We start from the raw sequence: 13,526 nt of genomic DNA, 5'->3' as shown, positions 1-13,526 counted from the left end.
TAAGCCCAGTTAATTAGGTAGTAGGAACATTCTCTCATTGTGACAACAGAGTTTCCTAACTCAGTCAAATTAAAACAAGCTAATTTTGCTAAGTGTTGAGACTCCAGATGGCCCCTAAGGTATACTCTTGCATGCAGGCAAAGGAATCAAGTGTGTTCCTGATCTGTGATCTACTTTGGGGGGCTAAAAAACAATTTTGTGGGAAAACGTCTGATAGAAGGCAAGAAACCCACGTTCATTTTCTCTCTCCTCTTTAATAAAGTTAAATACTTAGACATTTGTACACACATGAGGGTCCACATGGTTTTATAGGTCTGAATGCACATTTATACGTGTGATACAGGCTCAGCGTCAAAACTCAGTTGCTGTTGAACAGCGTGGTGGCATGATGCCATTTACCTTCTTTTTCCCCATCTTTTTTGAAGTCCTTTTTTATTTTTTTTTATTTTTTAAGAGGTGGAATGTGAGAGCTAGAATGGACTTAAAATTCAGTTGACTGGCATTGGGTACAGTGACACATGCCTGTAATCTCAGCAACTTGTGAGACTGAGGAGGAAGGTTTGCAAGTTGGAGGCCAGCCTCAGCAGCATAGTGAGGCTCTAAGAAACTTAGTGAGACCCTGTCACAAAATAAAAAGAATGAAAAGGGCTGGGGATATGTCTCAGGGGTGATAAAGTGCCTCTGGGTTCTGTCCTCAGTACCACAAAAAAAAAAAAAAAAAAAAAAAAAAAAAAAAAAAAAAAACTTAGCTGACCACCACATGTTAATTTGCATAAGGGAAGACCAAGAACAAGAGGAAAATGAATGGTCTATGGAAAACCAAAAGTGAGCTCCTGTCAGGAACTCTTTCTCCCCCTGAAGAGGGGGGAGTTTTTAAAAATAACAGCTTTATTGAGATATGATTGACATACCCAAACTTCATCCTTTTGAAGTACACAGTTCACTGGTGAATGCTAATGTCCAATTAGATAATTTTCACTGTACAGTTCTACTAACATCCAAGACTCTGCACCCACTCACCAGCTCTCTTCTCTTCCACTGGTCATACTGAAGATCTGAGAATAAATCCTCCAGCGGAAGCCCTCTTGTTAATAAGATGAAGGTGTCCTTTATTTTATTTAAATGTCTCAGTTATTTAATTAGGTTCTTGGTAGGAAATTTAGATAATAAATTTGTGAGGATTAATTCCATTTTGTTAAAGCAAAACTATCACACATCACCCGGCAGCTGAGAAATAGTTTTGAGTTTTGGTCAAGTCCAGAGCTTTCTGACCAATCCTGGGCTGCTTCACAATCTGGTCTACATTTCTCTTTCTCCATGTTGTCTGAGATCTCAACTTCCTGGCATCTGGGCTTCTGCGTCTTCCTCTTCTTGAAGTATCAGCAAGATGCTTTGGGAGTTTCACATTGTTGATATTAATTCTCATGGAACTGGTGATGGTAAAGTTTTGGTGTGTGTTCTATACCAAGAAACTCAATTGAGGATAGGAAGCCTAGTGACGGGTAGCAAGCCACTATTCAGTGGCTTCAGGGAAAGCACTCTCTTGCCTCTGTGGGGCCCAGTGAGAAAGACCCAGATGGTCTGGGAGTGATGTTAGTGCCTAGTTTCCTCACTTGCCGACTGAAGGTTTTTGCTGTGGCTCAACAACTTTCAGGGCATGTTATCAGTAGGATCATGTCTAGGCATTTTGAGAAGTTTACCTACCTGGATACTTCCATTCTTATCACCACCATTTGGTTTTGTGACGGGGGCAAGGACTCTCTTCCTTTTATTTTCAATTTTGTATTAGCAGGAAAGTGTTTCCTCCTCTATCTGGACTTTCTGGGATACTTAGCAGATCAGGAGTGCCTGCCAGCTCCTTTGAAGAGGACAGGGTTAGGCTGCAGTGGCTCTCAGTTCCTGGCCTTTATAGCCTTGCAGTTACCCCTTTTAACCGTGACACTGACATCAGCTCTCTTGGCTTCAGGATTCTTGTGCTGAGAGCCTGGCTCTTTAGCTTTCTCACCTTCCATCTTACCAGATGGGAAAGAGCAATGATATTCTTTTAGTGCAAGCTATTGCTGTGTGCCAGTAACAATGCTAAGTTAGTTCCTGTTCATGCATTCAGAAAATACTTTTGAGCTCTGCTATATGCCAGGCACTATTCAAGGCACTTTTTGTAAACTAGTGAGCCAAACAAAGATCCTTGCCTTTGCAAATCTGTATTCCACCAAAGGAAGGGAGGAAAACACACAGTATGTCAATTATACAACATTTTAGAAGATGCTCAGTGATTTAGGGGGGAAAAGCAACAAATCAAAGAAAGGGGACATGTAGATATGAAAGGGGATATGAAAGAGGATTAGGAGGGAAGTTTAGAGTTGAGGGCATTGGTTACTTAAATGATCAGAACAATCCCTTAAGGATACTTTTTTTTGGGGGGGGGGTGGGTACTGGGAATTGAACCCAGGGACACTTTACTACGGAGTTTCAGCCTCACTTTAAATGTTTATCTTCATTTCTTAATAAGTCAGTTTCTTAATAAGTTGCTTAGGACCTCACTAATTGCCCAGGCTGTTCTTGAACTTGTAATCCTCTGGCCTCAGCTTCCAGAGCCGCTGGGATTACATGCATTGGCTACCATGCCTTCCCTTTAAGGATACTTTTAAATATATATTTATTACTCTCCTTTTAAAATTAATTCTATTAAAATGAAACACACACACAATATGTATAGTTTAATGCATTTTCAAACCGCAAAGTGCTGCTAAAATTCCTTTTGTTTTTAGATGATGGTTAAACTGGTGTAAAGACATAGTGAATGAATAATGAGTATAGGATCTCACCACTCACAAGGGTCAGCACCCCAGACTCATGTGGCTTGGGAACCTTAGCACTTTCCTATTGTTTCAACTTCTCTCAATGAGGAAAACCCCAGGGATAGACTTCAGAATCTGGAGAACTGGACAAGAAGGAGAGTGTGGAAACCTAAGTTTTAAGTGGCTGGACTCCCACCCTGAGCAGAGATACGTCAGCTTCCTGAATAACAGTGTCTGCAACTGGCTTGGGGCATCCTTGTCTCTAGAAATGCAGACGAAGCTGCTATGTCTCAGAGTTACCACAGAGTGGCAGTGTTTTAGAACTTAACTAAAGTTAGCAGTTGCATTCAAATTCCCCAATTTAGCACTTTTTTAAGAACCTGATAGGCCATTAAGAAAAATCACAGATAATAGGCTCTTGTAGAGAATGCACCTTTTCATAAAATTTACTTTTGTATGAAAAATGCTAAATACAAACAGGTAGGCAATGCCAGTCTCTGTTGCATATGAGTTGACATCTCATTTATTTTAAGGACTAAAATGCATTAATTGCATAATATTTGCATTAAAAGCTTTACCATAGACTTCTTTTGTTTGGCTGTGGCAGAGCATCTAGTAGCTGATCAATATTTTTATTAGAGAAAAATATTCCAGATTTAAACTAAAACAAAATTCTGAAGACATTGGATTGGGAAGGTAACGATCTAGGAGAGAAGGAAGATTGACAAAGATCATATTTGCATTTATGCTACCACTCTTACAAAGGTGTTACTTGGACACATTTGCTTATTCATTAGCTGTAGGGATAAGAAACCAAGCCAACGGTAGCTGAAACTATAGTGGTGCTTGTGGTGGTCTTCAGGTACTGGAAAGGTAATCATTGAAGTTTAGTATCTGTCAGTGAAGAGAAGTCCAGATAAATACCCTAAGAGTTGGAGCAGCTTGGTGGTTAACAAACATGTTTTCTTTTCAGGTCTGAAATTGTGCCTCAAGTCAGCTCAGTCCCTCATTAGACGGTATTGATTTGCCCCTACTTGCCAGAGGATAGTCAGAGGCTAATCGAATCCTCTTGGAGAAAGACAACATCATTCAAAGGCTCTGCAATATTTTAAACGTAATGTCTGGCATTCAATCAAAACTTATGAGGCTTAACAAAAACAGGACCAGGATAAAGGGGGGTAGGAACCAGAAGGATCCTTATGCAATCCAGGTAATGCATTTGTCACATGAATTGTGCATAAGATCAATTAATATTAATTAATAAAGAGAAGAAAAGGATGAACAATTTTACAGAATTGGAATCTTTAAATAATAAAGACAACTTAAAATTCTAGAACAAAAACAAATGATCAACGAAATTAAGAATTGCCATCACCACCACAAACAAAGCATATATTCAACAGCATATTGTGTCCAAACGAAATGGGGAAAATGAACAAAAAAGAAAACCTGCAAAATTTACATAGACAAAGGTCACAGAGAAGATTTAAAAAAAGGACAAGAGTGGGAACAACAAAAATCTAGGAATGTGTAACACAGGACACATGGTTAAAGACCTAATATAGGTGTCTTCTGAGACCCTTCCGGGGAGGATTAAAAAGAAATAGGACATAACTTTTTTTCAAAGAACTAAAGTCCAAGATACTATCAACAACTGGCTAATAATATCACCTTACAGATGTCAGAAATTCAGCATATCTAAGTGAGATAACCAGGAGGAGAACCACTCCTTGACACATTGTAGTCAAATTGCTAAGCACCAAAGACAAAAAGGAAATCTTAAAAGCAATCAAGGTAGGGGAGAAGAGAGATCTATACAGCTACAGTAAAACTGGCATCTGACCTTTGTACCACAGTACAAAGGCATGACACATTTAAGTGCAGAAGGAAAATTACTGGCAAACAAGAACCGAGTACACAGAGGAAATGTCTTTCAAATATAAAGGAAAAATAAAAACATTTCCCAACATTCACAACATATAATTTTTCTTTTTTCAGAAAGCAAACACCCAAAGAATTACTAAGAGAAGTTGTTTTATTTATTTATTTTTTTAGTTAGAACAGGAAAATGCAGCAAAGAGAGAAGGATGGCAGAAAAGGTAAACATATAGCAAAATATATATGAATATGAGCTATAAAATGATAATTTGGGGAAATTTAAAATTTAATTGTATGATAAGAGTAACAAATCTAAGAAGTAACTCTATTGAGGTAAAATGTTAGGAAGACCTAGCATTACACTGGAAATGATAAAAGCATTTATTTTAGCCTCATATAAGTCAAGGTACATATGGGAAAAACAGTACAAAAAATATAAAAATTTTAAAACTACAAAGTTAGTAAGTGAGAAATGGTGTTGGGGTTTGGATATTTAGGATTCCCCAAAAGCTCATGTCTGAGATAATGCAAGAAAGTTAAAGGATGAAATGAATGCATTATAAAACTTCTAACCTAATCAGTGCATTGATCCCTTGAGAGGGATAAACTTGTTGGTAACTGTAGGCAGGCAGGGTGTGGCTAGAGGAGGTGGGTCCCAGGGGCATGCTTTTGGGGTTTATGTTTTGTCCTTGTTGAGTAGAGGTCTTTCTCTCCACTTCCTGGTGTGATGGCCTGAGTCACTTTCCTCTACCACACTCTTCCACCATGATGTTCTGACTCACCTTGAGCCCAGAGCAATGGAGTCAGCCATTTATGATCCGAGACCTCTGAAGCCATGAGCCCCCAGATAAACCTTTCCTCTTCTAATTGTTCTTGTTAGGTTTTCTGATCATGGCAGTGGAAAAGCTGACTAAAATTCATGGAATAAGTAAAAAAATAATTGATCTATTGAACAGAGGGTAAGAAAGGAGAGAATAAGGATCAAAGAGCACATGAGACACTACTGGGTCCAGAGAGAATTCAAAGTGGAAATTAGAAAATTCATTGAAGTTTAACAATAATGTAAGGGGGTGTATCGAAAGTTACAAAGTTACAAAGTTCATTTGTGGTACAAATGAAAAGATCTTAAAGAAAGATATATAGCTTAAGTGTATATGTGTAAAAAGAAGAGGGGCTGATTTTCCTTGATTTAAGCTTCCATTTAAACTAAGAAAAACAGAGAATGAAACTTAAAAGAAGAAGAAAAAGGATTACAGAATTCTGTGGAATGAGAAATACTTGTATAATACAGAACACCAAAAAGTCAATTGCAGGAAAAAAAAGGAAATCATTTAAAACTCCATAGATATTGATCAAAGAAAAGTGTATTACACTCAAAGCTTTAAGAAATTTCACAGTATCATACTAAATTAGTGACAATTGATAAATTTCCTGAAAAATATAATTGATCAAAACTATGAAGAAAACAAATGGATATGTATTAAATTTTATAAATTACTTACTATATAGTAGTAATTTAAAAATATAATCCTATGGTAGTTAAATAACTAAATATCTTTCAAAAATGAAAACCTCAGTCCAAGTGACTTTACTGATTTACCCAATATTTAGAAAAAATTAGTGACAATCTTACATAGACTTTTCCAGAGAAAAGAATTCAGGTAAGACTTTTGATAAGATCTAAGAAGTCAATGTATATTTGTTATCAAAGGAACAACATTATAAGAAATAGAAATCACAAGTATATGGGAATAGAAAATGATCTTAATAAAATATTAGCAAGCTGAATCTAAAGATGAAGACAGCACACACACACACACACACACACACACATATACACACACACTACTTACATTCATAGTAAAGAACTAAAAGAAGATAAAATTCAAGTAAAAAGTTAATATGACATCAGTAGTCAGTCTCCTAAAAAGACTATCTGAATAAACAAAAATGACTCATTAACATCAGTGATGTAATAGTACCTGTCAACAAGAATGGATAAATTATTAAAAATAAGTATATAAACAGGAAGCCACCAAGTGTTGGTGAAGATTTGCAAAAGCAGAACTCTTGAGTGATGCAGGTAGAAATACAGGTTGTTGCAATCTTTTTAGAAAACTCTTCTATAATATTGACTGAAGTTGATCATGTGTATTCCCTATAGCCCAGTTATTCTTCTCTTAGGGAGATCACAAACAGAACTATGTATTTATGAGCACTAAAGAATTATCACAAAATTTATATAATGGTATCATTCATGATACCCCCATATTTGAAACTTCTAAGAATGCTCATCAGCCATAGGATGAATGTGTAAATTGAAAAATATTTACATACAAGAATACTATACAAAAAGGGCAATAAACACACTGCTTGTTTGCAATAATATGGATGAATCTCATTAGCAAAAAGAAGGAAGAATAAGCCCAAACCAAATGATTATTAACTGTACACATCCTTAGATACAAAGTTAAAAGTCAAGCCAAAAATAATCCATGGTGTAAGGATTCAGAAAAGTAGTTATCTAGCTAGGCTTGGTGGCATAAGCTTGTGAACCCGGCAATTCTGGAGGCTAAGGCAGGAGGATTGCAAGTTTGAGGCCAGCCTCAGCAACTTAATGAGGTCCAAGCAACTCAGTGTGACCCTATTTCAAGATTAAATAAAATAAATAGGGCCAGGGATGTGGCTCAGTGGTAAAACCCTTCTGAGTTCAATCTCCACTACTGAAACAGAAGACGAACAAGAAGATGAAAGATAGTTACCTTTGAAGGAAGGTGAAATGACATGGAGGTGGGATTGAAGATCCAGATGAGGGCTAATAATGTGCTGATTGGGGTCTGGAGAGAGATACACAGGTGAAAATTCCCCATGGTGTGCACCTGTAATTTTTTCACCTTTCTGTATTTATGCTTGACTTTAGTAACTGATTTAGCTTTTAAGTTATAATATGATGTGAATGGTGTCTTATTTTCTTAAACTAATAGTCACCATGAAAGTGCTTGAGTAAACTTAGAGATGAGCCCTTATGAGAACCGGGTTCTGAATGCGGGTTGCCTGGGTTGGAACATTAACACCTTCAACTATTATATTTGTGACTACAGGCAAAGTACTTAACCTTCCTCAGCCTCAGTTACTGTAAAATCGGAGCATTAATAAATCCTTCCTCATAGGGAAGTTTGGAACTAAATGAATAAACTTGCCAAAGGCTTTATGCAGTATAAGTAGTCCATAAATATTGATTGTTATTAATGACTGGAAAACAGAGTCTGGCCCTCATGTTGCCAGTGAATGAATTGAATGACCTTCATCTTACAACCTTTTAAATTCAACAATAATTTATTAAGTTTACAGAATTTTTGAGAAGTAAAGTTGTTACCATATAATAAAACGCTTTTTAATCTGTAAAACTCTATTAAAAAAGGGAAAATATTACACTGAGATATATTTAGTACAAAGATCAATACATATCTAACACAAGCATTAAAAAAAAAGAAGAGATAGTGAATTCATCACCTGATATTTCAATAAATGTTGTATATAACTGTCAATGTTTTCTGATAAGGTCAGTGATATCTGACAGATAAAAAAAATTGGCATAAAATATGGGGGAAACATGCTTGCCCGTCGAAATTAAGCAAAAGGATTATCATGGTATATTAAGATAGTAGAATTTATTGCTTATATTTAATAACCACTTGATCTGAGATCCATGAAAAACAAACAATTTGGTTCCAGTGTTATAATTGAGAAACTTTCTTTTCATTATCTATTTTGATGAGCTCAGTTCAGGTATCAAAACACAACTGAAGTAAGGATAAGATGGATGTGTGTATGCACATGCTAACTGAGGAAGCAGAATTGGTCCTTTCCATGATTTTCAATTGTCAGCGACAGTACAAGATGCCACAACCCAGGGGGAATGGAGTTTTCTCCTGCTACATACAAAGCCAGTCATTCTATGGATTCATTTATTTTAACTGATGGCTATTTGGCAAATTCTAATCTCCAGGGTATATCCAATGCCTGGCTTATGAAATAAAACTTAAACTAATTCAGATCACCTGCTTCTTTTTTCTTCTTCCTTTTTGAAGCACTACAAAGGTATGGAGATATGCACAACTCCCATATAAATCATCTCCACCAAAATGATACATTACTTTTTTTATTCAAAACCCAATGCTTGCTCTCAAAATGAGTTCATTATAAACTCCTACCTGCAACTGAGAGATAGTATGATAGAATGTACAAAATATGCCTTCTATTTTCACTTGTTACACATCAATTCAATGCAAAAATATTGAAATAATATCATATGCAAATACTGATGATTGATAGATAACTAAGACACAGTCACTGGGATGTTCTAGAAAGGTAGGAAACTATAAAAACCAATAATAAAACAATTCAATATATGGTGCCTTATTATACAAAAGAGAATTGTCAGTGTAGCTTGGTTTTCTAATGATGAATTGGATGAAGATGTCCATAAAACCTCTGTAGGATTCAAATTTAAGTTGTTTATATATAATTACCATAAAAGTCAAAAGATTTTCAGAAAATTTAACACATTTTAAAAATTTTGGTCTTTAAAAGTTATGTACCATTTTTCTCTAACATTTGATTAGAAGGAATTTTTTATAAATGTTCTGATGGTTATTTGTTAAAAAGTAAAATTCTATCAAAACTGTGATTTTAAATTATTTTGTTTTTAATGGTACCAAAAAGAGTAACCAGTAATAATGGTTAAAAAAAACCTCAAAATTTATATTTGGATTATATATTGTGTGATTTAGGTGCAAATACATATGATTTCTCATAAGTGGGGGTCACATTAATATAACATTTTTTACTCCATATGTAGATTAGATGATATAGATTGAAATTAAATTATAAGAATAAAGATTTCGATAGCACTGTTTTTATCTCCATAGCACTCTCTTTGATTGATGTATGAGCTTATTGAGTCTCCTATTGATGACCATATACATTTCAGTAATTTATACTCCATGTTTATTTGCCTGCAGAGGTTTCTATAGTCATTTTAATGTCTGGTATGAAAATTAATAATAAATCAGTGGTGAAGATTAATGGATTTTACTTTAGAAGTTAAGAGATGGAGAAAATATGTCTTTTATTTGGGTTTTAGAATTCTGATTTATTTGTTATATTAGGTTGGAATTGGAAAATATAATTTATGGGTCCACTAATTGAGACAATCTATGCATTTAATGATCACAACATTCTTTTAATAAAGATATGTTTCATACTTGTCTTCATATGCATTTATTAATTATGCACATTAAAAATAAGCAATTTGAGGACATAAAAATATATGCAAAGTCAAATATATGTGGTAGATTAAAAAGTTGTAAATAAGGAGTATAAGACTTAATATGGAAAACAAAGCTTAAGGAAAATTAGATTTTTAAAAAAATATTTAACTTTATTTTATTTATAATTTTATGTGGTGCTGAGGATCAAACCCACTGCCTCACACATGCTAGGCAAGTTCTCTACCACTGAGCTACAACCCCAGCCTGAACAATCAGATTTTAAGAATGCATGTCACCGTATATAGCACTGAGACATGACTTTGATGTTTAGTTTCTTGGAATGCTGAACATCAAAAATCATAATCAGCACAAGAATTTTTCCATAAAATTATAGTATTCTGAGAAATTTTCAAAGTTACAGAAGGAAAATACAAATAATCACAGCTGAACACAAGTACCCCCACACAAATAGTACAAGAATCTAAAAATTTTATTTAAGAAATGAAAGATTCAGCATGCTATCTCACCTAGTTATTAGTTCTAATATATGTGGTTTATTGCTCTGACCATAAACAGTTCAGTCGCATTCAGATTAAATGAGTCCTGTGAAGACCAACTTAGAAAGAACAACTTAAGTTACTCTCTTCAAAGGAGAGTCTTGCATAGGTTAAAGAATGAAAGAATTCCTGAACCCTCTGAACTCCCAGCCATGGGAAAGTAAGGACTAGAAGTGGGGGTAGAATTTAAAATTAACTCTTTCGATTTAAATTTCCTTTAGTCTTGTGGATAATTGGACTCTCTGATGGCCACAATGAACTGGAACATTGCACCAGGCGCTCTGCCTGGCTTGTGGAAAAATGTCATTCATCTGTTTGGACAGTGGTCGCCTGATGGTACTGAGCCAGGAAATGCTGAGGTGTGTGTTGCCAATTAATTCAGGAGGTCACTGGTGGTAAGAGATCCTATAAAGTGATTTCTCAGAGTGATGTGATTGGCATGGAGGCTGAGTGATGACTTCTTATTTTAGATGAAACAATTTGAAAATAATGCAACTACTTTTAAAAATTCAAATATTATAAATATAATTGAGCAGCAAAGATGACTTACAATGCTTATAGTTGACTTAGGACAGAATTCACAGAAATCAGGTAAGAAAACAGTGAAAGCAAAGGGAAACGAAGATAATGCTTGATGGAACTTTATGAGCATGATCTTATCGTATTTGCAAGCTAGATAGATGTTTGTAGCTTTGGTTCAGCCATCCACAGATAATATAATAATAATGCTAATGATGATTAACAGGTAAACAACAAACAAAAACACAAAACACATAAGCCATGCTGAGCTTTATGCATAATGCCTGGGTTGGTTATATAAGTAATTTTTCATTACACTCCAATAGTATGCGGGGGAGGGGTTTAAATGATTAAAATTACGTCAAATATCTTTATTTCTGTAATCCTTCTAAATCACTAAGAACGAATGAAGGGCATGGAAAGAAGGGGAAGTAGCATAAAATGAATGTAGAGTTCCATAAATGAAGGAAGAACATAATCATCAAAAAATCTACAGGAGCTAGGAATGTAGCTTGGTGGTAGAGTGCTTGCCTAACATGTGTGAGTCCCCAGGTTCAATCTTCAGCGCTTAAAAAAAAAAAAAAAAAAAAAAAAAAAAAAACCGAACCAAACAAACAAACAAGAATAGGCAGTGAGAAAAGAAATATATTCATCTACATCTGTTTTGTTTTCTCTATAAAATAAAAAAAATGATTTGAATGAATTCAGAGACAATGTATGGTAAATTATATTAGAGACAAAAGAAAAATGAGATGAGAGATTTGCAGAAACAAAAAGACACCGAGAAAGTGAATATTAAATTTGCTAAATCTCTGAGTGCTTTACAGATAGGAGAAGTTTTATACATAATTGACTTAGCAATTTAGATCACAATTTTAAGGAGATATTACAGAGTGAAAGTAATCAGGAACAAAATTTTAAAGACTATCATTAGTTTATTTCACTTATTCAGGAAAATCAAATGATTGGAAAAGAAGTTACTGGCCACTTAATATTTACACAGGGTATAGTTCTTTGGCAACTGGAAAGCTTACAACTACAGACTGAAAGACTATACAGGACATCTGGCAACAGTATTGAAACAAAAAATCAAGTGCATATCTCTTAATGAGAATGTCAATTCAAGGGAGAAGAAAAGAATCTCCCTTCAAATTTCTCATTTGTAGACTCATAAACCAGAAAATGAAGAAGTAATATTTTTTATTATTTTGGTATAAAATTATAGGCTCCAGATTTTATTCAAAACCATTTTTTTTATTTATATGTAATGGCAATGTCTAAGTTCTTTAATCTATTGGAAAATCTGAACAATATACACTTTACAGAACAGAAAAACTGACAAACCAACAGTAAGTAGAAAAATTGCCAGGCATGGTAACATTTTAATAGAGCATTAGTAATGGGCACAATGGCACACACCTGTAATTCCAGAGACTGAGGAGACTCAGGCAGAAAGATCACAAGTTCAAAGTCAGCCTCAGCAACTTAGTGAGATGCTGTCTCAAAATAAATAAATAGATAAATAAATAAATAATAAATAGGGCTAGAATATAGCTCAGTGGTAAAGCATCCCTAAGTTCAAACGCCAGTACCAAAATAATAATGATGATGATGATCATTAGTAAAATGTAATTCAGCTAGTTGACTGATGAATCAAATTCAAGTCTCCAAGAATGAGTGGCAGGGAACGTATATATAAAAAGTGACCATCCAGAATGAGGTTGTAACAATGGCTATTTAATTGTGCCCTTAAACATTATTATAAAAAACATTAAAATGTCTTAAGTTTTGAAATCCTTGGTTCAAAATTATAATAAGATAAATAATAGTTGCCACTTATTTTTAATTCATCTTTCTCAGAGTAAAAATAAAATGGACACATCAGTGAGAATGGAGAAGTATGCGGGAATCAATAAATGAACTATAAAAGCAAAAGATGAGCTATAAATTTCATCTTTTCCAGGTTCACATCTTCTTAACTACACAAATGTGAAACAGGAGACTGTAAACACCATTTCAGGCAAGTTATTGTCTTAGAAATCAAGATGTTCACGTGGAGTTTAAAATGTTACGAATTATGTATCTGATTCTATGTCCATACCAGAGTATGTTCATAGCTAAAAGCCGAAAAGACATAAAGGATTACTTTAAGTAAATGAAAGACATGAACTTAAACCTGATGTCAGGACTTTTAAACAATTCTAACTAGAATATAGTACCTAATATCTCAGTTTTTACAGAGGAGAGAAATTCGTTTTTCAGGTTTTGTTACCTAGGCATCACCCCATCCTATTTATTAAGATACTTTTTATGATAGGAACAAAATGTAATAACCAGCTTCCAACAGCAGGCTAAATAGTTTTACATGAATTTATTACATGCATAAGACATTACTTATCTCTCCTAGAAATTACAGCTGGGTCTGAACAATGGATCTTGGATACCTTATGTTACCTTGTGTGTATATCTATGAGAGTTGTGCTGTAAAAAGAAATCAAACG

Source organism: Sciurus vulgaris (genome assembly GCF_902686455.1).
Source record: "Sciurus vulgaris genome assembly, chromosome: 17".
NCBI classification, from domain to species: domain Eukaryota; kingdom Metazoa; phylum Chordata; class Mammalia; order Rodentia; family Sciuridae; genus Sciurus; species Sciurus vulgaris.
Note: the sequence above shows the minus strand (reverse complement) of the source record.